Genomic DNA, 27,898 nt, shown 5'->3' with positions numbered 1-27,898 from the left:
GTTGCAATGATGTAGAAAAATATCTATCAATATTTTGCTCAGTGATTTATAATATTTATAATATTTTTTAAATGTTCTATGTGGAAGTTGTAACTGTCTTTAATCTGATTGGATGGAAATTTCTTGACTTTACAGGTTTCAGAGGAAAGGCAAAGACATCCTGTTTTTTTCCACAGTGGGTGAATTTTTGAAAAGTTGAAAAAAGTTTGCAAAAAAGAAAATCTCTATGTAGTGTTTGGAACCACTGTTGCCTTTGAAATTGAAGCTAATAACAGTAAAAACAATAATGAAAAACCCTCACACCTTCAATATTTAAATGAAGTGTTTTGAAGCTTGAAGGGCAAATGTTCTGATTGACCCAAACTAAATGCTTCTGTTTGAGGATTGAATAGAAGAAAGAAATGAAAAGTGTTACAGTTAAAGAGTTTGATGTTGTAACTCTTTTACACAATCTGCTCAGGGAAATGTCTGTAAAAACTCAAAAATCTTGGCTAATCTGAATTCAGTTTCTAATTCCTAATCTCTATGAAAATGTAATCAGATGAACACTTGGTTTAATCAATTGTGGTATGAAACTCTGTGTTGAATTTGAGCAACATTTATTGATTTTACCAAAACCTTTTGGTCAGCTCCAAGCACTTCTCTGTAGTTTAATGTCTCAAAGAATTCTGATAGAAAATATTCAGCAGCTGCTGCTGCTTTGGTGGTATCTTTATCTGTTAAAGATGTTGAGGGTTCTGGTTTGATATGAGATAAGGTTCTTAGCTCACTAAAAGTGAAGTGAAAACTTATCATCTCTACACTGCATTGTAGAATATTTGTTCCTGGAACTCATTCAGGAAATCAGTTAAAAATGACTAAAAATCAAGTAGACCAAAACTGTAAAGAAAGGCTCAGTGATTACCTCTTCAAAATCTGCAAAACAGATGCCAAGTTAATTTATCTCTTCATATCTCCATGGAAGCTGATGGCCCTGGAGAAATGTTCAAGTTTTTGGTGGTTTAGGGGTATGTCCATTTGGTTTAGGTCTAAATCCTTTCCCTGATTGTCCTGCAAGGTGCTGAGCATGCCCCCTTCAAAAATCAGGCCCACATCTCAAAAAGTGTGCTCAAAGGAAGACACTTTTTAATGCTATGATAACAGAAGAATAAAAAATAAAGCAGCATGCTTACAGAACTGGCTTGAAAGCAGAAGAAATCTGGAACTCACATTTTCTTATTATTCTTATTTAGAGTTTGGTCCTGTCTCTGAGGCAAAGTTCCTCCTATCCCAAGGCCCATCTTCAAGGTCATCTTGTCCTTCACCCCTCAGATTCAGCTGCCTGTGTAAATGCCCTGGCCCTGCTCAAGGCAGTGAGAGGCTCTGGTCTAAAGCTCAAGATTGCTGGCAGATTGCACAAGAGCTTTGCTGTTTCCCTCTGTGGAGAGCATTCCTCCCCCAGAGCCCTGCTGGCCTGGCTGGATGCAAAGCTCTGCTCAAGGTCTCAGCACTGAGCAGGAGAGTCTCAGGTCTTCAAGGCTATTGGTGAAGTTAGGGAGATGTGGCTGAAGATCTGATTTTGGTGCCTATTGCCCGTCAGAAGACTTTGGAATGGTGATGTTCTTGAATCCCAGGCTAACCAATAGCCCAGGGTGTTCTTTGTTATGAGGCTTTCACTGGTTCTCTGCCACTGGAGAAATTAAAGTGATTTTCTGTATCCAAGGAGCCCTGACTTTGCTGCAGCTGTTGTAGAAAGGAAAAATTATTTTATCACTGACTGGGCCATGTGTTTGCACAGCTGGTGCTTCCTCTGACTGTTGAGCTGTGATCATACCTTCAACTTCTACTTTCGTGGAGCTGCAGAATATGGGGAAATAGTCCTGGATTTTGCATCTGTGGTAGATCTTTTGTGACCTGAAGTCAGTGATTGTTTCAAGAACTTGCTGGTAAAAATATCAGCAGTGGATCTTCAGAGTAGGGAGGCAAACAAATCCTACTGATGGAACAGCATTGCAATGTAAGTTCATTTGAAATTATGTGCTTTGCTTACACCAGCCTCTTTTAAAATAAATGCTTTGCAAAAGGAGGGAAGCAGGAAGTGATGCAGTAAATGAAGTCAAGATACTTCACTTAGATAAATAGATATCATATTTTAGGGCAGATATTGACTTACATTCATTATGCTTCACTGACCTTGCTCCTTGATCACACAATCTGTGCTAATTGACACAAATACATTTCCTGTAAGTTAACTCAGAAAGCATTTGTCATGGCTAAGTTCATGGTAACACACAACAGTTGGTAGGACTAGCAGCCTCCTGATTTCCACTTTGATAATGCAGTGACAGTGCATGTACATTTAATAACAGAATTTTGGTTCCTATCAAAATTAAATTTAGCAGATTTATTAGTTTGAAGAAGGATGTTAAACAATTTTCTTAGACTGCTCAGTACAAATCACTTGGAGGCTAAGTAAAAGTCTTTCCTAGCATGAAGAATCACACATTGTTTTGAAAAAGTGTTAAAATTCCCAGAAAATTCTGTGAATCTTTGGGTGAAGCAGTAAAAATATCTCGTATCTGTTAATCTTGTTCCCTCACTTACCCTGCTGCAGCGAACTGTCGAAGGTTATGTAAGAACAAGGCAACTTTCCTTAAAAAACCAGAATTTTCAGTGAACATGCTGGAGATCAGAGCTTGACTACTGAATCAGCTCTTCTGTCCAGGTTATACAGCCTGTGCTTTTTTTCTTATTTATTGGCTCCATGGGAAATAAAATGAAGAAACAGCAGCGTCACCTCTTTTGTGCTGTGTTGTTTCACAGTCCTTCCTATTTCTGGACAGTTTGGGTTCATTTTCTGGTTGCTCCTGCACCAACTTAGCAAATGAAAGGTTTATTAAAACCAGTGGTGCAAACCTTTAGGGCAAACAGTTGAAGTGCAAATACGTCGCTACATTTTGACATCCCACAGGTCTCTAATCACAACAGAATTGTGGTTTTTCTGGTTTAGTAGCACACCTCTGCACAGCCCACTAGTGGGCTCAATCAGGGGGAAAAACTGGATTTATTTGTACTGTTGCACTTGTAAAAAATCCAGTGAACTAGAAACCACCACTGTATTTCCACTTGCCCGAGTTACATTGTTCCAGAAAAGAGCAAGAGACAAGGGGACTTCTGTGTGTGTGAAATGTGGCAGGTTACTGTCATGTTTTCCTTGTAGGCATTTGCAGCAAAGATGAGCTGAGATTATTCACAAATCTCATTTCCCCTTGTCTCAGGCGGTATCAAGAGCCTCCTAACAGGATTACAAGGGCTTTGATCTGTCTCCTGTGCTGATTGCTGACCATGTGGCACTGCTGCATGGCAGGAGGGATAAAGGAAGCTGCTGTGCCTGGCACCATGCATGCCCTGGCCTTTGTCTCACTGTGATGCTTTGACTTATCTTAGGTAACACTCCACGGGGAGAAAATTTGTCAGCTGACCTTTTTGTTGGCCAAACTCTTTCTTTCCCTATAAAAACAAATTTCAATAATTTTTCTAAAAGGACAGTAACTTGTCTTCCAGAGGAAACTCTTCAGCTTTAAGTGTCAGTTAAGCAATCCAGATGAAAGTGGCAAAATCTTCATTGAGCAAAAGCTGTGGCAATTGCATTGAACATCCTCTGGAACAACACAATACCTTTAATCCCCAGTAGACTTTGACTTGCCCCTGTAAAAATCAGATTTTCTTCTCTTCATAAAACCTTTATCAAGCTTTAGTAAGTGTCTGATAATTAAAGTGTTCTGTCAACATAACTACACATTTTTGTCCAGCCCAGAACCCATTTAGTCCCTGCAAGTGGATATGAGAAAAGGCAGAGGCAGTCTTGGAGATGCACAACAGCACATGAAAGACAACTGAGCATGTTCACTGTGGAACATGAACCAAAATAGGTTTTGAGTTTTGAGAAAAGCATTAACGAATAGTAAATGTGTGAGAAATAAAAGGAAGCAAGGGGAAATTGCCTGGTGGTCATCAGTGCCCAGTATCTTAGGAGTGAAATGATGTGGAGGAATACTCTGGATAGGATGTCCCTGCAGTGCAGACAGATTGTCAAGCTTTAGCCAAAACTGCCATTGCTTCTGCAGCAGTACCACAGATTTGGGATGTCATGGGACGATTCAGGCCCATGCTTGAGCCCAGCCCTAGGTCCCATTACCAGATGGAGGGAGATGATGTGGTGAATCAAAGATGTCTGTCTGTTGGTACATTCAAATTCTAACCCTCAACTCATTCCTTGATTGATTTTTTTTCTTGTATTCTCTCAGCTAGCTCTGGGATCTGCAATAGCCCAGCCTGGGATGCTCCTGGGAGGACAACCTGTACTCAAGTCTCGATGGTGTGACAGCCCAATGTCCCACTAGGCTGCTTCTCCCACCCAGGAGCTCTGTCATGGGTGGGCTTGTGAAGAGCAGGGGTGGGAGAGAAGCCCAACATCCATGCTAGAGATTTCTTTTGTAGAGGGGCTGTGAGCTTCAGGACTTTCTTCCATATTTCTGAGTTTTCATGACTTGGAATGAGTCAGAAAATGGTTACAGTTCTCACTTAGATCATGCCAATAAATTAGAAAATTTTTATAAAAACAATCATATATATACCATTTCAACCTTTTTGAAAAAATAAGGGAGAAAGAATAACATCTCTTGTTTATTCAGTGATTTTAGTTAGTTATACTGTTCAGTAATTCTTTAAATTTTCCTTTACAATGCTATAGAATTGCATTTTGGGGTTATTTTTATTCACGTGACTTCTGGCCAAGTACATCAGGATGTTTCAAGACATTCACCTTATGAATATTTCTCTAACTCACTCTGTAAGTGAAGATAATTTCCAGAACTGATGTTAGATTGGTCCTATAGAAATCTTGGAAGTGTTTTACTCTTTGCAAGCAATGCAGTGAGGAGTAAAATGAGAGTTTACCAGGCACTATATATTGATTTTATAATTTTTAATTGATGTAAATTAGGTATTTTCAATTTCCCCATTGAAACTTCACTACAAACGGGGATCTGAACCTAAGGTTTTAAAAGGCCCCGCTGTAAAATTTTAATTTGTGGCTGATTTCAAAGGGGTTTTTTGAATTTGAAGGTTTTTTCATCTTTTACATATGTTCTGTGCTAGAGAAAATATTGCCCACATCCAAATATGTTAAATTATGGTAGTCTTGTCTTTATGTACGCTGTGGAGCCCACCATTGCTGTGTTTTTATGCACAAACTGCAACTTTTAACTTTTAACAGCTTAAAATATTCAGCTTTTTTTCTAAAAGTTATCTCAAAATTTATTGCAGAAAATCTAGCACCAAAGAGGTTGTGCTGTCACGTGGACTTGAAATACGCTAAAATCCAGTATAATCTAAAAGTTTCATACATTACGCTCTTATCCTTCACTGCATTTCTCGAGGAATTTAATGTGAAAAGTAGCCTTTAAGAATGTGAAAAGTTAATATTTCTGCTAAAGGGATGTTTTCTTAAGCTGTGCTGTTTTGCTCATTGTGCCATTAGCATATTAATAGTTATGTATTTTAAGAACAGAAAAATACATGTCTCTGTATGGTACAAGATAATGTGAGGAATTAAAAACAGTGGATTCTCTATCTTCCTAGCTCTAGGTAGCTGTAGCATGTGACCTAATTTTTGGTCCATGGCTATAAAAATACCCTCTCCTTAAAACACAGAGGTTACCTCAAATAACCCATCCTTACACAGAGTTATAGTGCTGGCTTTCCAAATCATACAAATTACTCTGAAGTGAAAACCGCAATGGAAACAGTCCAAAATCACATTCTTGGCTCAGCTCATCATACCCTATGTTATTTGCCAGTTCCCTTTTCCATGAGCTTTTAGGATCACTTACAGCAATGTTTCTGTGTGTCACATTGAACACTCAAACCAATGTTATCTTCTCCACATTAATTAATTGCTGCTATCAAGAAGGAACAAATTATTGTAAATTAAATGGCACATATATAGCTTGAGCTTCTTCATTGTGCTAAAAGATGGCAGGTTTTATTGTGTTTATATGGTCCATGTAGTAAACATTATAAATCAATACTTAGAAAATAAATAACGTAATCAAAAGATGGAAAACATTCTTGTGATATGCCACAAGCTGTTGTCTTGTTGCTCAGAGCTTCAGCCAATCACTCATGAATTTCTGGGCTGTTGAAGTGCCTTTGGGGGGTGTTTCTTGAAAAGGGATTTCAATGCAAGACAACATATAAATAATCAGAATGTTGAATCTGCACAGGGCATGTTCCAGGAGAAGGAATTTCAGGGGGAAAAAAGAGACAGTCCAAAATGTCCACATGCATGTAGCCCTGGAGATGGTGATTCTGCACTGTGCATTCTGCAGGTTATGCTGTTCTGTTCAGTGCCCCATTAAAAAGATTGATTGCTCCATGATGACTTGGTTAGAAGAATCAGCACCCACTATTTGATAGGAGAAGGCCAAGGTGGACAAAAATTACTCTATAAGAGGAGACGAAGGGAACATATCTGAATATCAAGGAGAAACTTTCTGATGTGTTCAATTGAGAGGATCCATACTGCTTAACACACTTAGCAGAAGCTAAGGATCAGATTATGATATCCTGCTGTACCTGACACATCCTATGATTCTTCCAACAAAGCTATTAAAATCCAGTTGGATTACAAAAAGAGGCTGTTATTCTGTAAAGGTAAGTGTATCATAATCTCACCATTAAATGGTAAATCCTCTGAAGAATTTTTCCTGGAGTACTTTGGAACAGATATGTTATTACTATAGTTCACTATACCCAGACAAAGTAAGGCTGAATTATAAAGACAACTACTTCCCCCTGTAGAGGCAGGCAGCATAATTCCAGATCCTGAAAAATGAAGCAGCTAAATGTTTAATTCCCATGTTTGAGCTCCTCTTTATTTGTGGAAGGACAGATTAGTTGGTGATTTCAGCTTTGAGTGCATCAGCTTGCAGTGCAGTTTGTTCTGAGACTGCTCCTGCTTCAGACTAATGATCATCAGTAGCTTTATGAATGGACTGAAACTCTGCTGGCAAGTGCTGCCCTGGCTCATCCCAGGCTTACTGCAGCCTTTTGGTATCAGTCACTCATGGATGTTTGTACTTCCACAAACATTTGGATGATGATTGCCCTTCTCAATTTTTTAGTCTTGTGTGAATATGGTTATTCATTCAGATGTAAAAATTTTTTGCTATTAAATTATTAATTAAAAGATTTCAGAAATGTAGCCTGGAAAAAAAAACAAACCAAAAAACTGTATGATATGAGTGACCAGTTACACAGGTTACACAGCATAAATAAAAAGTGGAAAAGTGTCCAAGTGAATATTTCACAAATTCTTTGCATAAAGTTTGTTCATCTACAGCCCCTTCCCATAGCCCAGTGAAGTCAATGAGAGTTTGGGGCTTTGGCTCAGGCACTTCAATTGTCTGTCCTACAATTACAATAACAAACGCAGCAGTAGTCTGTTTGCAAACAGCTGGTAATTGGAAAAAGGGCTGAAGTTGTCAGCAAATGTATTTGTCAGCACTGATTTGACCAGTTGTACACATTACCTTAAATGACACTTCTTCCCTTCCATGAGGAATGTGGAGTCTGTATCCAACGAGTTTCCTCAGTGGCTGTCATGCAGTGAGCATGGCAATCTGTGGTGTGTACCCTTTGCATGTTAAATACCCTCCAGCACTTGCTGTTTATTATACAGGATGAATAGGCTGGTTTCCAATTCATTTGTCAAAAAACAGTCCTAGTAACACAGTAGTCATGTATGTGACAAGTGGATTTAGGGAGCTCTGCCCAACTTTAGATTTGCCTATTGATAACAGTTAAATGTTGTCTTTCGGCAGGATGATGGTGGCACTTCTAGAAGAAAAATATCCCTTCATCCAAGCTATGGTTTTGTTTGTTTTTTTGGGTTTTGTTTTTGTTTTTGCGGTTTTTTTTTTTTTTTAGGTTAAGAAACATCCTAGTGCACAGTTCTCTAAAACAAGTCAAGCCTGTGTAGAAGTCACCAATGCTCACAGAGGAGTTGGTTGAATTCCTGTACTTTTTTACATCCTTTTTAGAGGCTCATATATCTCCCCTGAAGTTATCTGTGTTTCCAAAGGTCCCTCTGCCTGAGAACTGTGCTGAGTGTCTGGCTGCAGCAGAACCTCCAATGTGGAGCACAGACAGCTCCTTGGCCTTTGTGATGTAAGTGCTGCTGTTCTTGCACTTTCTCACGTTTCCCTTTCAAGAGCCAGCAGCTATCACATCAGCTCATGGCCAGTCTCCTGTTTCCCACACTCTGTGTGTGGACACCTTCCTTTTTTATTTTTTTTTTTTTTTTTTAGTTTTTTCTAAGAAAGTAATGAAAAACACAAACTCTAGTAACCAGTCACATTTTTCAGCTGACATAGGGTCATTGTTCTGGTCTGAAGTTTGTATGTTCTTTCTCATTTATGGTTTGTGGTTGATTCACAGGTACTGATAACAAATGTTCATGGATGACTTGTTAGTCATCTCTTGGTTTTTGTGGTTTGTTTGTTGTTTTGGGGTTTTCTCCCAGCTGTATTGCCATCTACTCCGTCCATGTTGTCTTCTGTTCTTTTTGCTTGTTTGCTGTATTAATCTCTGAGCATGTGCCTCTGCTCAGCCTGGACATTTCTGTATTAAAATTATGTTGGCATGCTGTTCCTTCTAAAATTGCCTATTTCTTTTTGTGGCCTACAGATAGGAGTGAAGGCAGGGGTCACTGGTGGGTGTGCCTCAGCCCTGGCCTGTGTGTCTCATGCTTCCAGTACTCAGGCAGTTGTAAAATCAAGTACAAATACATTCCAAATTAAATGGAAACACTATTTGTACTGTCATTGACATATGAAGAAAAAGCAAAGCATAAAATTGAATTAATGAAGTTTTTTGTGACGCAGAGCAAAGAAATGGATGATACAAGAGCAGTTTTGCTGGAAATTATTGTTGTTCCCTGTAGCAGAGGGAAAGGCAGAGAGCAAAAAGCTCTTATTTCTCCTAATCTTAGACAGGCCCAGATTTGGATTCCTTTGGTTAGATAGGAAAATAACAGGATGGAGCGCAGTTATCAATCTTGCTACTCTCCACTGCACTGATAGGGTGAAAACATACCTAATAGGCTTCATGGGAGTGAATCCCCTTCTGTATTTCATGCTTATTCTATTGTCACTTCTTGACTGCAGCAGCTGCCATGGTTTATTGCACATCCTCTTTGCTATAGTTCCCTTTCCCTGGCTTTTCAGACTGTGGCCATGCAGGTTGAAAGGGAATTTTGCCTTTACAGCATTCCCATAATGGATTGAATAATCTGAAAGCACTCAAGAAAGTAAATGTCCTACATTAATGTATAGGCAAGATGTCTGTAAAAACATTACTGGTTTTGCAAGCATGAATTTTGCAGTCATCAGGTTAATCAGCAGTTGATGAAATTAAATGGTGAAATGCAGAAATATCAGCAATTCATTATGATGCTGAACAATTAGGAAAACAGCCCATGAGATGCATATTGGATCAGTTGGGCTGATGGCACTGTTGATGATACATTACCAGTCTAGTGCAAGGCAATTCTGTCTCTTTTGTGTCTTTTTCTTTGCCCTAATATTGTGTGCGCTTTCCTTCATGCTCTTTGCTTGTTGTTTGTAGGCTTCTCTTTCGGCTGTTAATGATGATACTTTACACTGACAAATGTTTCATTATCTTCAGCCACCAAACTGTGATCCAGAGCACAGCCTGGCTCACCACAAACACCCTCACCAGGATCCTTAAAGAGCAATTCCTAAAGTGGGAAATGGAAATCCTGAAGTCAAAATTCTCTCATCTCCACATGTCCCATTATCACAAATTGAAGATGGTTGAATATTATTCTACCAGTAATCATCATGTCAAGGCTAGAAATATTCTATCCACAGGGAGCCAGTGGATACTATGTTTTTTAAAATATTCTATATGCATGATAAGACTTTCTTCTCTGTTGGCTTGCTAATCGTTTTGACTATTTCTTTTGAAGTAAGAAACAGATGGCAGCATTCACTGTAATAAGTGCAGAAAAACATGCCAGCCAATTAGGGATGTTTCAACTGACTGAAAACCTGGATCCTTTTCCAATGTTTTGGTGATTTTTCCCTCCCTCTGTATGTCTAGAGGAAATTTTTATTTATCATTTGTTTATTAGAATAATAAAATTAGAGATTAGAGGAATCTTACATCATTAAACCTCTAGTAATGAACCTAAGAACAAAGAGCTGAAATACAATTTATGGATTCTTTTGTTTTGTAGAGGTTTTTTATCTGCCAGAAGATTAAAAAAAAAAATAACCAAGTCAAATACCCTTGTTAATGTGAACTCCACCCCTCACTTGAAGGACCAGTATAAACTGTATCTGTATATGATTCTAAAATATTTACTATTTTTTCAAACTCTGCTTCATTCAAGAAGCTAATTTTAAAATATTGTAGCATTTAAATACCTCCTTTATCAATCCCTAATGTTATATCCCTGAGATTGTGATTCCAGCAGTTCATTTCTCACCAACATTTTGCAGGCAAGATACGCCTTTCTCACTTCCTCATCAGGGAAGGTTACTGTCCTCTCATTTCCTACCAAAATCAGCAAGAGTTTAAGATATTTTAGATGCCTCAGAAAGAGATTCTTCTTTGTCTTGTGCTATGAAACTGAAATTAGAGGTCACTGCTGAAAATGCAGGTCACTACAGCTCTGCTCCTTAAGCACCTGTTAATGCCTTTATCCCTTTACAGCATTCAGTATTATTGAGACTATATAAAAATGGGCATTTTGGCTTGTAATATGTATTTTAGTCCCTTATTGTGTAGTGCTTTGATCATTTTTTGTTAGAGATTTTGTAGTCCTGTCCTCACTTTCTCACTGTTTCACTTCAGGAATAAAACTATGCAGATTTCAGTGCTTCAGGATTTTCAGTCCAACTTCTAGGTTTTTTAGATTGTATTCTACTGCTCTCTGTTACAACATTTATATTCTTGAGATTACACCCTCTAAATGTCTACTTTAATACCATTATGTGTATTTTTCTACTAATCATTTGGAATCACTCTTCTTCAATGACTTCTCAATTGTAGTCAATGAGCTTCTAAGGATGTGACTAAAAGCAAAACTGGTGCCGCTTATTAGGGTCGATTTAGCCAATGAAAGATGAAATTCTGCTTCAGGCAGTAAAGCAATTTTCAAAGTAGCATATTAGCTTTTATCAGGTTTAGTCTGCTCTTCCTAAATGAAGAAATTCAGTCTGTTTATGGGTGACTATGGTCACTCTGGGATGCATTTGGTGGTAGTTAAGAGTAAAATACTGATTGTTCTTCAAAATTAGAAACAATTGGTAGCTCTGCAGTGATGATTTAAATTTCTTTTTAAAATTCTTTCAAACCACAAAGCTGTGTGTTGTTCGGTGATTGAATGCATTTGAACTTATGGAACTTTTCATTTAATGTTTCTCTCCATTGTTTTTGGCTAGAGCCCAAGCCTCACATCTTCCACTTGCAGGAGTCCTTTCTGCAAACTCCATCCTTTGCTGAAGCCTCAGTGTAACATGAGACCATCCCTGTTTCCCAGCAGGCAGCACATTAAAGGTCTGCCTGGTGACCAGCTGCAAAGACAGGTGTTTTCTGCTCCTATTTTTCCTTCTCCCTTTATTTGGTCTTATAACTTCCCTAACACACTGTCAATTCCCGGGTGAAATGAATGATTGAAATTTAGAAGCTTGGAAAAAGTTCTGATTCAGACAGTGTGGAGCTGGGGATTTTGGTCTAAAGTTGAGTGTTCTTAACTTCTTGCTTGCCACATTTTCTTTGGGCTGGCAAGAGGCTAAGCCAGACTGGAAATGCAGCTCATAAGGATAACTGCAGGGATCACAGGCATTGAGCATTTATCTTTCCAGGGCACTTAGCACTTACAGCACCAAAGTGCAGATGCTGCTGGAGCCTCAAGGTTTGGGTATGGCACAATCTTACTCTGCACACAAACAAGTGTTTCCATGTAGAAATCTGTGTGAGACTTTAGTGCACCCCTCACTGGTATCTGTCCCATACCCATGCTGGGTCTGCCTCACTGCAGTCACAGCCTGTGTGAATCACAGATTATCTCTGTAGTGTTCACACATCTTCAATAAGAATAAGTAAGGCCTGAGGAAGATGTGCAGTGAGATTAAATCCAAGACTCACTCCAGTTGCCTGCTCCATTATTGATGAAATGTAACTCTTCTCCTGCTTTTGTCACTATTGTACACTCCCAATATTCTGTTTAAAATCTAATTTAAACCATAGCTGCCTCTGCCACAGTCCATTTTTCATGCTTGCCTGTATGGTACTCTGGACACCTCTAGTGTTCTACTGGTAACACAGAATAACATATTTTAGGAGCAGATTATTTCTCAGAGGACAGCAACTGCTCTAACAGCAAAGAAATGACACCTGGAATTCAAACTAATTCATAGCTTTAACTTTTTTACCAGTGAGATCAGCTCAATCCAGTAATGCTCTATCCATCACTTAACGTATTTCTGGGTAAGATTTAACACACTGCATCAGTAGTTTTTCAAAGTAATTTTAAGAAAAAAAATCAGTGGTTATGTTCAGTCAAAATCATGGTAAGGCATCAATAAAAGATGGAGTGAAACTTTTAAAGCAACAAGGATTTTTTTTTTTTTATAATTAATACTTAGATGTTGTAAACTGGGCCTGCTACAGCTAAGTATTGCAAAGGTCTGAATTGTGATATTCTCATCAGATGACTATTTCCCACTGAGTTGAAATAACTTGTTCAGAATTCCTGTGTGTCCATATTTTTCCAAGTCATAAAACAAATCCCTTTGGAAAGTAGAGATGGATCTGCTGACAGCTGTTGAGTTGATTCTTCACAGCTGCTAATTATAGCATGGCTGAGTTTGCAATAGGGCATCACACAAAATATTTGTTTTATCTCGACTGATAAATATTCCTGATATAAGACTGATAAAGCCTGATAATGTGGAGAGGAGTAATTATTTTCTCCCCTGCTTATAATGTACAAGAGATAGCAAGAAAAAAGCAAACCTAGTGAGGGTAAATGTCTTTTGGTATTTTTGAGGATCTACCTAAAGACCGGGGTCCCTGAGATGATTTGTAGTGACCTTTTGTAGTTCTGAGAAAACCTTGTTCTTTATTTTCCCTTAAAGAGCAGGGAAACTGGATGGGCATTAAGCAACAAGTCCTTCTGGCTTCAGAAGAGATTGGTTGAGCTGAAGAATTGCAGAATTTATCTAAGCATTGGTTAACCCCATTAAAGCGGGTTGTTAATTTAGTGGGATACGAAAAATGCATGAATATGCATTGCTTTGTTCTATGTTCCTTACAAATCAAGGGTTTACTCCTTTGATTTTGGCCATAGCTATGGCTTGAGACTTCCCCTCAGGCTTCAAGGCTTCAATTTTGATTTAGGGTCTGGAAGTATCTTGGCAATGTTGATGCTGACTTTGGGATGAGTTGCGGCACCACAGCAGCTATACTACAAGAAAGTCACACGACCTCTCTGTGGCCATGCACTGAGGCTGGCCCACAGAAGGGTGTCTTTAAGTCCAAACAGCCATTTATCTTAGGCTGCACGTGCAGGAGTGTGTTCTTGCACAGTAAGATTTCATTTTGACTCTCTTATGCTGATATGCTGTTGGGTTTCAGTGAGGTTTCATCCAATACTCCTTTGCCTGTTATGTGCAGAATTAATTTCTGATAGACATGGAAAGATCCATGTCTATTAGGGCCTGACATACTTGACTAAAGAACAGACAGAGAAAAGGTAAAACTTTTGAGACATAGCTAATAAGGTCTGCACCTTCCTTCCCCCACTGGGAAGTCCTGAAAGAGGACTTGAAGCCTTGAATGGACTGGCAGAAATTTGTATAAATGGATTTGCCAGAAGCATAGAAAGTTGTTTCATAGCTTGTGACTTATGAAGCATTTGGAACACACTACAAAATTTCAAGTGTGTATGGCCATACTTTCTGTATAACAAACCCTGTGAACCTCCTACCCTGCTGTGTTGAGAATTGAGAGCAATGCCAATCTTAAGATCAATTTTCAGCTACTGCCTCCTTTTGAGCCTCTGATAGCATGAGAACATGGGCATGAACAAAAAGCAGTGGGGTTGGTATGTTCATGTGCTCCCTGTAAGCACATCCTGTGCTGCACCTACTGTAATCTTGAGTTCTGCACGGAAAAATGCCTGGCTTTGTTACAGCTGCAAAGGTATTTACAGGTAAATCAGAACAGCCTTGGCTCTGAAAGACACAAGGATGTTTCTTTGTGAGGGAAGCCCCTAAAAAAATTAAATAAGCAATCGTCTCTAAAGTACCATCACAAAATGCATTAGCTAGCAAAGGCAGCCATGTCAGAAATAGTGACAGAAAATAGATAGCTTCTGAGAAAGTGAAATGTGTTTAAGTTCTTTCAAGTAATAGGGGATTTGCTTTCAGCTCTGTGGGAAATACAAGGCTTGTTAAACATCAGATATGAGCTGAAGCTACAGTAGAATCTATTTGCATTTCTGTATTTGGATTTCAAAAAAAATTCCAGAGAGTTTGTAACTAGGGACTTCTATCAACTTGTTGTTAATGTGTGACACTTATATATAAACACAGGATAAGAAATGGAACTAAAAATGAATTTAGATTCTGCAAATTGACAAGATACCATGTATCATCCAAGTTACAATATTTATTTCTGTATGTTTTAAGTAAGAGCAGCAAAGGCAAGAGAATAAAAATTTGGATAACCCTCTTTAATAGCAGGCTGAGTTAGATTGAATTAAACTTTCAGTAGGCTGGTGAATATATCCAAGGTTACTGTGGCTCAGCCAATTTGCAGTAGCTTGAATTCCTTGCATCATCTGGCACATGTAACTTTTTTGTTTTGGGTAGCAGGAAGCTGTTGGCTGCACAAATCACAGATATCTCAATTTTCACAGACTAATGGTATTTCTGGACTCCTCTCTACAAAAGATAGAATGTGATATTCCTTCATGGAGATTTTGGCTTATAAAGATACAGCTGTAGAAGTATCACTTATACTTTCAGCTGAAAAGGACCCAATTCTGCAAATCATGTTCTGTTAGTTCTTTTCCAAGATATCTCATTGACATTTCTTGTTGTGTTTTTCCACACAAAAAATTTTACTCCAAATCTCAGCCCTGTACTGCACAAAAGCTATGCATTGAGCTGGCACATCTTTCTTTTGAAAGCATTTGTAATTTCATTTTTGCCTGGTAAGGAACATTGCTGCTATGAAAAACAACATCTTCTCCAAATGTAGTTCTCACCACAGCATAATAACTATAATCCCAGCATCAGATTTATCATGTTTTAATTTGACCAGATATGTCAGTAGTTTAGAGAGTTTTGCACTAATAAATTGCTTTAGGTTAATGTGAAGTACCTTCAAATCATTGGAGATTTCATTGTGGAAAATGTTTTCCAAAACTGCATATCCTAAATGGCTGCACTCCAGAGTCTGAAATTCAAATCTCATTTACCGTAAATGACTGGAAACCAGATGATGTAGAAGGTTTTTCTAACATACTTAATAGAATATAGGGGAAAGGGGCTGATTTTTCAATTCCTGTGTAATGCAAAGGGGTTTATTCAAGAAATTAGCTGTAAATAAAGGAAATACTTGTCAGATATTAATTGGGAAATGTGCACAATAATTGAAGGTGATACTGTGAGATTTGACATTTTCTTAAGTAGTAACAGGATACAGAGCTCATGTTGTTGCTTCTGTGTCATTTAGCAATCCCTTTCAGGTGTGATTGCAGAAGGGCTCAGTGCTGGTCTGAAACCTCAAGTTACAGAAGCCGAGTGGGAAGAGAGAAAGAGTTAAATGGATGGTGAGTGCTTTTCAAAGCCCACATATGGGCCCCTAATGGGACTTGTGTACATGTGGGTGGGCTCTAACCTAGGAGTTTAATGTTCAGCTGGAAAATCGATGCTCATTATCCATGGTCCTCCCTACCCTAAGCCACCACCTGGGAATCAAGCAAGTACCTAAAAAAAGAAATCTGGAGTCTAAATATGGGCTCTTGTTTTCAAAACTATGTATTGACTTAGATAATATCTGTTTGAGTGGACTAATAGGCACTGTTTAGCTCTACATGCTTTCAGTATGCAATTAAAAATACAGTAGCTTCCATCCTAATTTTGGTAACTGACAGTTACAATTATGAACATTGAGAGGAATAATATTTTGCAATAAAGAAGTTTTTCTTTATTGCTTTGGGGGGAGTTATTTATCCATCTGCTGCATCTCGTGGCAGTCATTACTTCCCCCATTCACACAAAGGAGCTCCTTCCAGTTTCCTCCAAAGAAAAAGTTTCTATTTTGAGGAGAAAGAAAGCAAGCAAAATAGAACAGAGAACAAATGATGTCTCTAAATATTAATGAAGAACTTGTAGTAGGTCTTGCCAAATACTGTGGACTAATCAGGCTCTTGATGGGCCACAGAGTTCCCATTGCCACAAGTAGTAGACTAAGAAACTTGGATTCTATTTCTGTCTTTGCCATTGACTGGCTGGTGTAACCCTTGGCCAGACATTTAATTCCCCTGTGGTTTTGTTTTCCCTATTACACATAGCCTGTTTTGTCTGTTTGGTTTGTAAGCTTGCCTGGACAAGGATTGTCTCTGGTGATGTTTGTATAATGCCAGGCTGACAGGGCTTCAGTCTTGGCTGGACCTTTGACGTGCTATCTGGGTATAAAATTATTGTCATGTTAGTACAGTTAGCAGTTATGCCAGTTCATGTTGCACTGACAGTTTGCTTCTTTGACTCTTGGTAGTGTAGGGGAACTCAGAATGGGTCTCTGTGTATTCCCACAGCGGGCATTATTGAGCTATAGAAATAAAATAATCATAACAAAGAATTAGTTGGAGCCTTCTGTGCAATCCTGGCACCATTTGAGTTATAAAAACTCTTCCTTTCTTTGGGCTGAGTCACTTGTGGGTAGAGATTGTCATGCTTTGAATGGGAGCCAACCTCTGCAAGAATACCGAGTGACTGTGGCAGGTCACATCCCTTGGGTTAAACACCTCTTTTCAGAGCCATGGCACTTGCTGGCACTGTGGGGATGTCATGGGCTGGGTGTGCTCAGACACTGAATTACCCCAGGTCTCAAGAGCTCTCCTCTGGGCACAAGAGGAATCCCACTCCCTTTGCATGGGAATGTAAAGGGGGTGGAGATAAACGAGATGTCACACTGTTAGATTGGCTACAGATAAGAGGTTTCTAGGATCAAAGACACTCGTGGCAATTTTATGAGTACAAATAAAGTCGGAGGAATATTCCTACAAAGACTCAATGTGCTTAACTGTGTCCTAAATGGCTTTGTCCATATGCCTCTCAACTTTTCAAATGCTGCCCCACATGGGATTGCTTTCACAGGCCCTCTGAATTCAGCCCTGCTGGTACTCACTTGTACTGCTGCTGTGCAGTGTGGCAACCAAGCATGAGACCATCCTTTTGGGCTGTGAGCAGGAGATGTTCTTTTCTGCCCTGAGACATGAACAGGCAGGTCTCTTCACCCACTGCATTTTAAGGTGTGCCTTTGAGAGCTTTCAGAAAGGGGATGGGAATAAAACTTAACCCATAAATGGAAACCCCCAAAACTTTGGCCTAGGGGAGAAGCTGGCGCTGTTCGTAAGTAGAAGATTCTGAGGTGTGACTTTAGAGATTATGTCTGTGGCATACTTTTCACCAAGGCAAGTGGTGAGCTGTCCTGGCTGTAGCAGAAGCAATTTCACAATACTCATGGAACAGGAATAGCACCAGGGGGAACAGTGTAGCAGGTAAGAAAATTGCCTTTGTTTTTAAGTAAGTCTGACTTTGATAAATATATTCTTGAGCAGTTCAGACCTTACACATTAGATAAATTATCATGATCAGTTTGGCATGTTCCAGTAAACAGGTACCATGCACTATTGATAAGAACAGTTGTAATCTGGGGAGTAATGGATCATGTCTGAGTAAGAGATTATTATGGTCATCTTTTGGGAATATGTAAAATCATGAAATTTGAGAAATGCATATTTGTTCAAACTGTTACAAATGGTGGCTTTTGCTAAGTATGAGGCAATTCCTGTTGCTAAAATGTGTATTTGTACTTGAAGTTTTTCCACAGCAGCATGGAGAATTAAATCTCTTATGGATTATATTGACTTAAACTACATTAATTTAGGTAAAAAGTATAGGCCTTTACTTGTTCCATAAAGGTTTGAAACCCCTTGTAGCACCCCATGAAATCCAGCAGCTACTCATGGCACTTTCCCCTTTAACTCAGCAGTGTGTGACTGCTGAAGACATGGATCTGTGATCACCTGTTTGCTTATGATGATCTTGGAGGTGTTTACAAAATATTTGTTTTAGCTGGGATGGCCACAGTGTCCCCTGTTTATACAGCAACCAGAACACTTGTTTTGTGGCTGGGCCTCTGAGGAGCTTGTGCCATTGAAAAAAGAGGGTACAGTAAAGAAAGAAATTGTTCTGTTGATGGATTTAGTGTGGCTTTCAGTGCAAACACATTAAATGAAATCTGGGCAGAAGTTTGGTTCTTTGGTCTTATTGTTAATTTCCGAATGTGTCCAAAAAATCTGCTTAGGGCTTGAACTTGTAAGGTGCTGAGCACGTTTGGGAACTCTAGATGTTGCTCAACACTGAACACAAGTTCTTTTCTCTTAAAAGAAATGGTTGCACTTTGAACAGAGGCAGCTTGGAGTTCCCTGAAATGGCAAATTTTTTGGAAGAGGCATAAATTACTGTTGGCTTTTGCAACACTGGGCTCTTTGGAAACATTCCCCTTGAATAATATTAAAAGCAATTCCAACTTATATAATTGAGCTCATCCCTATCATCAGCACCAATAAAAAAACCATTTACAGATTCCAGGCTCACCAGGACCTTTCCAAGAGCTGGCATACTCAGAGCCAAGTAACTTATAAACAATGACTATTGATCTCAACAAGTGTGTCTGTTCTTGCAGGATGTTTGTGTGTGCTGAACTGGCACCACAGATTAAGAGCTTCTGTTGCTGTTGTTATTGCTTCATTGCTATCTATCAGAATCACTACCAAAGTTGCTCTGGCAGACAAAATCATGTAGTGTCTGAGAGGTTACTCAGGTGTGGTCTATTAATTCCTGCATAATTTATATCTACTAAGTTGTATTTTAGCTTAGGGGCTGTGAAAGTACTAAGAGTTTTATTTGTAATTTTTTGGCCTCTATGTACACCATGTTTTGTTGTACTACTGTATACCCTTAGAAGAATTGCCTTTGTGCTACTTGCACATCAGAAGATTTGGTGTGAAGGGAACTATAGCCATGACATTACAAGGATAACAAGACCCTTATTTTATAAGATTTTACCTATATGCAACACAGTCCCTACTGCAGTTTGAGCTCATTCAACTCCATCTTGTAATCCCACTAAATTTCTGTGATCCTATGGTGGACTTCCCAGGCTATTTTTCAATCCTCATGCTATTCCAAAATATGTTCCACCTGCCTCACAACAGTGGTTTCAGATTATGAGATGCCTTTAGTTTCCGTGTCAGGATGGAGGATAGATCTAAGCCACACCATAAAAAATCTGCCTTTTTTGTATCTACTCCTAGTTTTTTTCATTCACATAATTGAAGCCTGTTGGCTTTTGTACCAGTGGCCAACTTAAAAATATTAAATGTCCCATCTGCTTTCAGACTGATAGCACATTCATCTATTCTGTAGCAGAGCTGTCCCCTGGCCCTGTGTCTGTGCTGGCAGGTACAAAATCTTTGCAAGTGGCACAGACCATGCCTGGCCTTGGCCTGTGCTTGTGTTTGCGCCTGCAGGCTGCTTGGAGGGCTGTCCTCATTCCCTCGGTCCTGTGTATTGCTTAAGGACTCCTGTCACATCTTGGTGACACAGTCATGTCCACTCTTCATGGCTTTTACTCAGGCTGCAGGACAAGTGTCTGTCAAATTGAAATAGCATATAAAGACTTATTGTGAAGTCCTTTTGTGCTTTCTCTCTAGGTTCTTTTCCTGGATCCAAGTCATCTGCTCATCCCAACACGCATTGGACCTTGCTGCTCAGCTTTAGCTGAGAATGGCTCTTCTGCTTCCTTGTGCTTTTTGTTTATTTAGAGCTTTGTTTATTAGAGCTTGTTGTTGTTTCATTTCTGAGTGTGCAATACTCAGATGGCTGCAATCCCACTGCCTAATTAACAACAAAATATCCAGAACATTGCAGTGCTTCTGAATCAACCCTTTCTCTGCATTGTTCTGTCATGTGACTGGTTTCTCTTTGCAGACACCCATTGCTTGCAGGTGGAGGGTGAACATCACTCAGTTGTCTGAATTAAGGGCCTAAAGAGTTTAGGGAATAGTGGAAGACACTGCAGCAGTATGTAAATACCCTTAAGATGTAAACTCAAAGTAATTTTCTCATTTTCTGAAAGCTGCAGCTTCTGTGAAGCTTCAGAATCTCCGTTCTCCCAGGCAGAAGACAACAAAGAGATTCTTTTACACTGGGCACCATGTGCTGTATTCAGTGAGGTTGTGCAGGGTTTTAAACTTCTTGCAAGAGATCTGCATCTGTGTAAAACTACTTGGCTATGTGTAAAAAAAATCTTCCCTGTACCCTTAATAGCCTTCTAGACTCTAGGAAACATCTTCCTTAAAGACAGAACTAGGAGAAGAAACAACTTCTACAACTACGGAGAAGGAAAAGAAAGGTACCCAGCCTTTGTAATACCCATGCAATATGAATTCATCCTGCCTCAGAAGGATAAAAAATTGCAAGTGAGAGAAGAGCAAAGATGCTTGTTCTGGGCTTTTAAGTTGATATTTGCCCTTTTTGCATGTTTGCAGGATCACCATCTGCATAATTGAATTGGCAAATACATAAAGCTGTAGTCAAAGTCTTTGTTTTGTATTGCACAATGAGATATTGTATTTCATTTCTCCTGTAAGATGCTTTATGCTATTCCAGAGTGCCTTAGCCAGCTTGTTCTGGCTTGAAGCAAATACTTTTAATAACTGAGACTGACCAAAAGGATGTTGTCTTCTTCTGTAGTTTAGGCATGAGGTATGATAGCTCACTTTGTTACTGTCAAAGAATGGATTTTTTCACTCCATTGGCAACATGTTTAATTCTGGATCTTGTTATTCTGCTCTGCCTCTGCTGCCATTCGCCAGGACAGAAAGAGAAGAGGGAAGAGGAATTTTGCCTTTGAATGTTCTGCTGAAGTCACTAATTTTCATTGAGAGGCAAGAAATATTTGGTCCTATTTGGAAATTAGTTCTGCAAATTGACTGACACATTGCTGGAAGAATAAATAGTAAAATACAGGTCTGCTTGTCTATAGCTGACAATGTTGATTTCTTGTGAAAAATTGAAGTACTGGATAGCACCCAAATGTAAAATCTTGAGCTGGCTAAAAACTGAAGTGTTCTTAAAATCAGCTTCATCTGATTTTGGCTGTAGGCTGAAAGGGCTATAAGTTCAGACTCATTCCAACAATCATTTGGTGAGATTGCACCTCCTCACCTTTCTGGTGAAACCATCCTGCTTGATTAGGGCTTGACTATCTTTTCAAATCAGTTTTATGTGAAGAAAATACCACTGATTTCATTGAGTGGTTCATGCAGCATTGAGAATGGCCCACGCTGAGAGTCCCTGCAGTGTGCAATTCACAGGCCTGGAGGATTTTGTCAATAGGTCCTTCTTTGCCTGAATACCTGTTGCACAGTGTCATTCTGGGAGCAAAACGTCGCTGGCGGATCCCTCTGCTGCCCTTCCTGCCCTGCTCCACACGGCCCTGCCATGCCAAGGAGCTGTGGCTGTGCTGTCACTGCATCTCTGGGGTCCTGCCTTCCCATTCAGGAGATTTTTCATTTGCGTTCTGGCTGAAATGTCCTGAGCGATGTCCTTGGGAACAAGGGGCTTGGTGTGGTCATGGCTTTTCACTTGAGGTCTGTTTTTTAGGGTGTGTGTCCTCTGTGGCTAACGATGGGATGGCAGCTGTGGGGATGGAACAGAGATGCACTAAACTGCCTGGGCACACAGGGATCACTGGGATTCTGCTAAAGTGGGACTCTTAGTCCCTCAGCCAGGGCTTTCTCACCTTATCAGCTTGTGTGCTGTCACAGCTACAGTGTGATGCGTGCCTGTGTTGGCTGGATATGCTCCTGTCCCTGGGAGAACTACAGCACCTCAGGCCATCAGAAATCCCACCTGGAGATGCAGGTTCTCAGACCAGCAAGGTGGGTAGTCCATGAGCAGGGCAGCACCCAGTACCTTTGCATAGGTTGCTGATTACCAAAACCCCTCTGTCAAGAAGACTGAGTAAGATTTTGAGACAGGTTAGATCCAATTAATTTTATTTGGGAGTAATGCAATGCTGCCTTTTGGTAGCAATAGTCAGTTTCATGTAACTGTTTGGGAAGGATGGACTTGTTCTGATGGCAGGTGTCACCAGTTCCAGAGGCACTTGGATTCCAAAGCCAGGCTTGGACTACACCCCTCAAATTGCTGAGAAAGATCCAAACATATCCCACCAAGGAAGTGCTTGAAGACTAGGATGTGAATTTTTCAGTTCTGGCCTACTGCAACCAAATTTTGCAATGAATCCAGAGCAGGAGTTGCTGTACATTTTTTCAAATTCTGCTCAGACTGTATGCTTAGACTACAGTGTGTCACTTTTCTAAATGGGAGGTCTATGATTCCACAATTTTTGGCTGTGTAAGCCACTTCCAGCTCTGTGCAATAGGATGGTGGGCTCTCTTTGGTGTGTTGATATGCACATATGGTACAGAGACAGTTGGTAAATTCTAAGGGAATGACCTTCAGGACTGACATTCTTCTATATTTTCATGATTTTGGCATGCTATGGTGGGTTTGTTCATTCCTCTTTCATCTCCTCTGAGTGAAAAACTCTGCAATCTTCCAGACAGCGTCTCTCTCTGTCTCTTTCTCTCACTCACTCCGACCATCTGTTCCCAGATTACAGATTTCTCTGCATGAGTACCAGGTAACAGACGTGACTTTGCCCAATAACTACAGCAAAAAAGGCTTTCACACACTCTCCACAATCTGTGAACATATGATCAGTCTAGGATAACATGTCGTGCCAAACACACACCAGAGACATTTCTATGCAGTAACAGAATGAACCCTGAAATCAGGTACTTGGCAACCCCAAACCTGACGTTTCCTCTGCATGGTTTGAGAAGAGCCCTCTGTGCCCACAAGAAAGTCTGTGTTCCTGCCCTGGTGCCTTTTACTCAGGGGTAGAAGAATGAAATCCTTTTCTCAGGTTTTGCTTAAAGAGAAGCTGGTAATAGCTCACTGCCCCATGTCAGTCCTTGAGGCTGGTGTGGGAATGAGTCTCTGTTCTCTACTGGCAGCTCCATAATGAGCATTTGCCAAGTGATGAGAGACATCATCATTTTATCCATCTTTTGTCATCTTCACTGGATTCCTGCTCATTCTGGGTGAGAGTAGGATATAGAGACAGACTGATATACTATACATAAGTGTGTGTATGTAATAAATCTTCAGTTGTATATCTGAGCACTTTTATCCCCTTTCCCATTGTCACAGCAGCCCTCAAAGGACCCTAATGAGACTGAATATTAAAGGGGTTTTTTTAACTTGAGGAAGCTGCTGCTCACTTACTCAATGGCCATTGAACCCTGAATTGCCTGAACTCTATATTGCGGTTTTAAAATTTATTTTCTGTAATGGTTGAAAAGTTAGGGAACTGGCTTGAAGCTAAGGAACCATGTGTGGGTACCAAAGATAGATAAAGCACAAAGCAATGGTTTGTTGAGCTATCACACGATCCATGGGCCAAGGTTAGTCTTTATCTCTGCTGCAGGGTATGTGCTGCCAAAGGTTCCAACAAACTGGTAATATATTTATTTTTTGATAAATAGATGTGTATGTTAAATGTCTCACATTAGTCTTGTCTACTCCAGTGACTTGAAATAAGAAAAAGATCTTAGACAAATTAATACTCAAGAGAAACTGTTACAGAAGCTAGAAGGGAATTTGCTAGTAAATATTCCTTTTAAATGCCTTTTACAATATTATTTACTATCCCTTATATTTCTGATGAGAAAAATAATTGGTCATCTGCTACATAGCATTACAGGAAAAAATACTTTGAACAACTCAAGACCTGAGTGCACAAAGTTTTCTCAAAAGTGAGAGAACTTCAAGAGCTTGTATCTATGTGCACTGGCAACCACAGAAACAAAACTATGAAATAATGTTCAGAGAGTTGGGATACACATGATGTATTCACGTATTATTAACCTGCCTCATATGGCCCTGCCTGAGTCTTGTTTCCCAAGAGCCAACATCCATTTTCACAGTTACAATGTGAAAAACACGAGTGGTAGAACAGTAATTTGACAAGTCTCAGTTGGAAAAAGAATGCTTCCTCCTAAATGTGGTGCAAACACAGGGCCCAGAGATGCTGTGAGTGTCGGATGGGTGGGATCCAGGACAAAAGACAGTGAGTGTGTACAATTTACAAGCTGTGAGTGTGTGAGCTATTGCTGTGTGCTTACCTGGGATCCCATACTTGCTGTTCTATGCTTAATTGGGGGGTGTGCTGCTTTTTGGGATGAGCTTACATGTCTTTTGACTTCTGTCTACAAATGTTTACTTATTTAACAGACATCAGCATTTTCTGTGCTGCTTTGTGTCTCAAGTACACAAATCTAATGAGGCATTGTTGGTGTTAAGGCTTCATTTTATATCCCATAGTACAGGTGACTTTTATCATATGGTACAGAAGCTACCAGCAAGCTCCCAGTTAAAACACAGTCTTGGTCTGATGCTTGACAGACACTTGCCACACTGAAAGAGTTTCTCTTCTCAGGTTTTGCCCTGTTTGCTAACAGCTCCTATTGGGTCCTAAAGAGGATTTCACACATGTAGGAGATGCAGTAGGGTAATTAAGTGGAGGTCGGCCTTACATTTCCTCAAAGTGTAAAAATATTTTAGCCAGTCAGTAGTGCTTGGGATTCATTGAGAAACTGGAGAAGGCTGTTCTCAGAGCTGGGCAGGGGCCCTGGGCTGTGTCTGTGGGGCTGGGTGATGGTGTGAGTGCATTGGGTGTGCAGGGCTGAGCTTGGAACACAGTAGTGCCCTGTCTCTCCATGGGTACACCAAAGGAAGGGCTTTCTCCACTTCCCTCTCTTCAAAGCAGGCATCATTTTCCCAGGGAGTTCGGAATTGTTTCTAGAGACTAGAGGTAAAAATGTAGAGTGTTTCTGGTACATAGCACAGGAAAACTTGTCTATTCAGGTTTTGTCCAAGGCAATTCTCTTGTGCAGTCAGAGCAGCAAGCAGTTGAGGAGCATAAAGACACACAAATATTTGCGAGTGAAACACTAATACAAAAGAAGATTTTCACTGTAAACAAATCATTCATTGCTATTCTTTCCTGAAGATTAGCTCTCAATTTGGAAGAAATCTCCATTTATCCAAGGCACCCTCCTGCCTCTGCATTGGAGAAAAGAGGAAAAGCAGTTATTTAAGCTAGGTAATATCTTTGTCAGAAGAATTGCTATGTTCTGAAAATCAAACTGATCTGGGTGTGATTACCTCTGTGAAGAGGTTTATGTTTTCAGCATTACATAGAAGGTGTTAAATAAGTGTTGACTCAGGCTTCTGCCTTTTCTCTCTAATTTCCCACATCCTAATTCTTTACTTTGGGCAACTGCTTCTGAAACTTGAAACTAAATCTTCATTTTAATGTTCTTTTTTGTGCTTCTTTCACTACTCCATCCACATCTTTCTGCTTTAATGCCACAATAGTGTGTAGGAGGATTAGTTACACTGATTAAAAAAAATATAAACCAGAACAAGAATGAATTAATCTACAAGCCTGACACCTTCATTAAGTAAAGTAGGGAGAATAATATATATAATTAGCAAGACTTCTGCTTACTGTATGCTCTAATGTATTAGCCATCTCATTATTTTAAAATATTAATTGCCTTGAAATTGGTAGCTACTCTTGTTAATAGCTAATTAGGGCTACTCTTAAAAGGGAGCTATTTACTGATAATAATTAAATCTTGGAAAATTGGGGTACTTAGCCACATTTGCTTTCATACTCTTTGTTTATTCCTTTTCAGAATCTATAATTTAATGTTTCTCCCTTTAAACAGAAGGGCAAAGAGAGACAAACTCATGTTCTATAAAAGGTATTTACATTAGAAAAAAATAGAGCAAAAAACCTTTTATTCTCCTTTTATATTTTGTTAATGTAAGTGTCCAAATACTCAGTAAAGCACGTGGTGGAGTGGCAGCCCATCTGTTTACTGCTCTCTGCAGTGCTCTTTGCATTGTACCTGTGCTCCACAGCAACATGATTGATACCAGCACAGCCTCTGCCTTATTCCTGGAAGTATTTTTCTCATTTAATGGTTATGTTCTCAGAACAGAGATCACATTCCTATTCACCAAGCTCCAGTTCTGCAAAATCTGTTCTCCTGTTTCACTCAACACTTTTGCATCTATTTCCTTCCATATTATTATAAATTGTTATTTATTATAAAATAATAATAAATATATGTTATATATTATGTTATTACATGCAGCTTATTGCATGGTGGGTAGGGGAAGGGGCTAGGGAAAGCTAATTTTTTTTGGCATTTAATTCTGCATAGAGAAAGGGATATACAGAAGTGCCCAACTGTGACTGAGAGCTTTGGCAGCTATGAAGGCTGTAGATAGTTTTCTTTTCTGCTGTCATAGCTGGACATTTACAGAACCTACAGAGAAGACAGTGGCAAAAATTCTCTGAAAAACAGAATTATGGGTTGTTCTGTCATTTTTCCCTGGCTGGTATGCTTGTCCTGAGCAGCAGGATGTGACATCTCCCTGAAACAAGGATATGATGGATACAGGAAATTCAGCACTCCCCAGTCCTCCCTGTCAGTGGGATCCTAATTTAGTATCTCCTATCAATAACTAGTTTGGATGAAATTTCTAAGGAAACTTAAAGAATTAGGGGCTGCTAATGAGCTTCTAACCCTCTTTAGGCCTTTTTCAGCCCCCTTGCTCTCATTTCCAATGGCAGTCACTGTCACACAGTGAGCAGTGGCTCTCAGGGTCCCCAGTGAGCAAATCAGACTCCAAAGAAACTCACCAGCAGCTGGCACTTCAGTGGCCCAATGTTGCCTTGGTTAAAATAAGCCCAATCTGTTAAGCAGAGAGGTTTCCACTTACATTTAGTCTGGTTGTTATCTATTGACTGTTCTCTGGTTATGACTAAAATGAAAAGGAAAACTCTTCATACCAGGGCAGACTTTGATGGAACATGAACTGTGCTTTGCAAATCTATCAGAGGTCTTTGAATAGGTCAATAAGAAAGTGAATAAGGGTGAGCTGCTTGTTACACTTGTATTTCTGAAAGGCTTTCCATAAAGTCCTGTGCCAAAGAACGTTAAGGGAAACTAAGAAAAAATGTTATGGTTTCTTCCTGCAGCAGGCAGTAGATGTGTACCTTTTTTCAAAGGATGTGGGGGCTGCTCTAACTTTACATGGATTCAAGGAGAGACTGCACAACCCTCTGGATGAAAAATCAGGTAACTATTACATTGCAGAACTTTGAAACCAGTCAGAAAATCCCTGCAGCTAAAAATAGTTGTTCTCTGTCAACCTGTGTGAACTGCCATACATACATGCCCTCTTCCTGCTTTTCCCAGCTCAGCTCCTTGGAAACCCTGCTGGGGATTAAACCTGGACTCAGTGGGCATTTGATGTAATCCACTGTGGCTCTCAATATTTTAACAACACTTGTCTTGTGCCTTGCTGGTGTC

General features: G+C 39.7%; 2 long non-coding RNA genes across 5 annotated transcripts in view; one reads left to right on the top strand and one right to left on the bottom strand.

Annotated features, from left to right (window-relative positions):
• The window catches only part of LOC141730142 (uncharacterized), an 84,478-nt gene that overhangs the window by 8,770 nt on the left and 47,810 nt on the right, over positions 1-27,898 (top strand). Inside the window, exon 2 of the long non-coding RNA XR_012581622.1 lies at positions 15,830-15,913. This is a non-coding gene — a long non-coding RNA (uncharacterized LOC141730142). The remainder of the gene's footprint in view (positions 1-15,829; positions 15,914-27,898) is intronic.
• Positions 1-27,898, bottom strand: part of LOC113459558 (uncharacterized) — a 115,244-nt gene that overhangs the window by 48,561 nt on the left and 38,785 nt on the right. Inside the window, exon 4 of one of the 4 annotated variants that reach the window (XR_012581620.1) lies at positions 635-6,487. The exons of the other annotated variants lie outside the window; for them this stretch is intronic. This is a non-coding gene — a long non-coding RNA (uncharacterized LOC113459558). Of the gene's footprint in view, positions 1-634; positions 6,488-27,898 lie in introns of those variants that run through there. 4 annotated transcript variants of the gene reach the window in all.

This window comes from Zonotrichia albicollis, chromosome 9 (assembly GCF_047830755.1).
Source record: "Zonotrichia albicollis isolate bZonAlb1 chromosome 9, bZonAlb1.hap1, whole genome shotgun sequence".
NCBI lineage: Eukaryota > Metazoa > Chordata > Aves > Passeriformes > Passerellidae > Zonotrichia > Zonotrichia albicollis.
The sequence above is the reverse complement of the archived record's forward strand: the minus strand, read 5'-3'. Positions and strand labels throughout refer to the sequence as shown.